The sequence below is a fragment of the Egretta garzetta genome, unplaced genomic scaffold, assembly GCF_000687185.1.
Source record: "Egretta garzetta isolate BGI_Z169 unplaced genomic scaffold, ASM68718v1 scaffold287, whole genome shotgun sequence".
Classification (NCBI taxonomy): domain Eukaryota; kingdom Metazoa; phylum Chordata; class Aves; order Pelecaniformes; family Ardeidae; genus Egretta; species Egretta garzetta.
This window is the reverse complement of record NW_009260435.1, coordinates 31,071-32,786: the sequence shown is the minus strand read 5'-3', so window position 1 is coordinate 32,786 and position 1,716 is coordinate 31,071.

The window sequence follows — 1,716 nt, the reverse complement described above, 5'->3', positions numbered from 1 at the left end:
GACAAAGTCAAGTTGTAGGGCACAGATAGAAAAGGGGATGACCTTTCTCTCCAACAACAAACCCACAAGCACCTTGGGCACTATGTTTAGTGTAAAGCAAATTTCAATTAAAGCCCATTTTTTCAGAAAATAGTACGTGGGGGTGCGCAAGGCAGGGTCAGTGGTTGCAACTGTGATGACAAGAAAGTTCCCTGTCATCGTGCTTAGGAACATCAGAATTCCCTCAGAGAGGAAGACCTGAAGGGCAGCGAGGTGGGAGAAAGCCTGGAAGGTGATGTATGTCTGGTTTCTGAGCTCTGGTGCTTCAACAGCTTCCATGTGAGAGAGAAACAACACAGCATGTACAAGCCACCGAGGAAGACATGAGAAGAAAAGTCTTTATGTAGGGATGAAGGAAAAAAAGTGAGCTGCTCTGAAATGGGTTCCGTGATTTGCTAAATGGGGCAAATAACATTTTGAGAGACACGCTAAAAGAAAGCAACTCATGACAAAAACGAGGTAATAAGAAAAACCAATGAGCTTTGGTGCAGATGAGCTAGCATTTTCCTTACAGTTTGTCTGTTTTCCCTTTCAATTAAGCCAAAAGGTTGCCATGTCTACTCCATATTTCAGTTCAGCGGGAATTTTCTGAAATATGTTTTTGTCAGCAACTCAGCTATTCTATCTGCAGTGTGCAAAATACAAATTCACCTCCTACAGAACTGAAATCTGATTATGTTCTCTCCTCTATTTTTAGGAAAAAAAGATTTCCCCCATTTTCACACACACACACACACATATATATGTATACACAGATTTCAGATAAAGAAGAATAAAATTGTTGATGTCACAGCCATACATTTGAAGCTTGAAGGATGGCCGGAAGATATGTTTTACTGTTTGGTTTTATCACCGCTAAAATGTAAATTACTGACCCGCTAATTTCATAATTTTTAAAAAATTATCATTGTCCTGTATTCAGTGCTGCCGGACAGTTGCTTATGAATTCAGTATTTTAAGAAAATTTTCTCTTGTAGACCATCTGCATTCTACCTGTCTGTATTTAAGTATTTGCAAGGTAGGTAACCATAGCCAAGTAAATGTTTTCATTACCTTCTCAGTTTGCACGTCTTTACGCCAGCTACAGAGGTAAGCCAGACACCTTTCATTGCAGAAAGCAGTGTTAGCTGGGAAGGGTCCTCCCCGACAGCTTGCAGTTAACTCACCCTCCAACTTGCACTTTGATCATCAGCACTGGTTGACCTTCCTATGTTTCTTCACAGTGAAGTGATGTTACAGGTCTGCATTGTTATAACACACAACCCCCTCAGTATGTTACCATCCCGACCTGTGTTCCCTCTGATCATCTTAGTGGTCCTCTTCTGGACTCTTTCTTGTGTAGAGGGAGCCCCAAATCATAGAATCATAGAATCATAGAATCATAGAATCATAGAATCATAGAATCATAGAATCATAGAATCATAGAATGTTTTGGGTTGGAAGGGACCCCTAGAGGTCATCTAGTCCAACCCCCCTGCAGGGAGCAGGGACACCGCTAACTAGATCAGGTTGCTCAGAGCCCCATCCAACCTGGCCTTGAATGCTTCCAGGGATGGGGCCTCCACCACCTCTCTGGACAACCTGTTCCAGTGTTTCACCACCCTCATTGTAAAGAATTTCTTCCTTAGATCCAGTCTAAACCTACCCTGGTTTAGTTTAAAACCATTACCCCTTGTC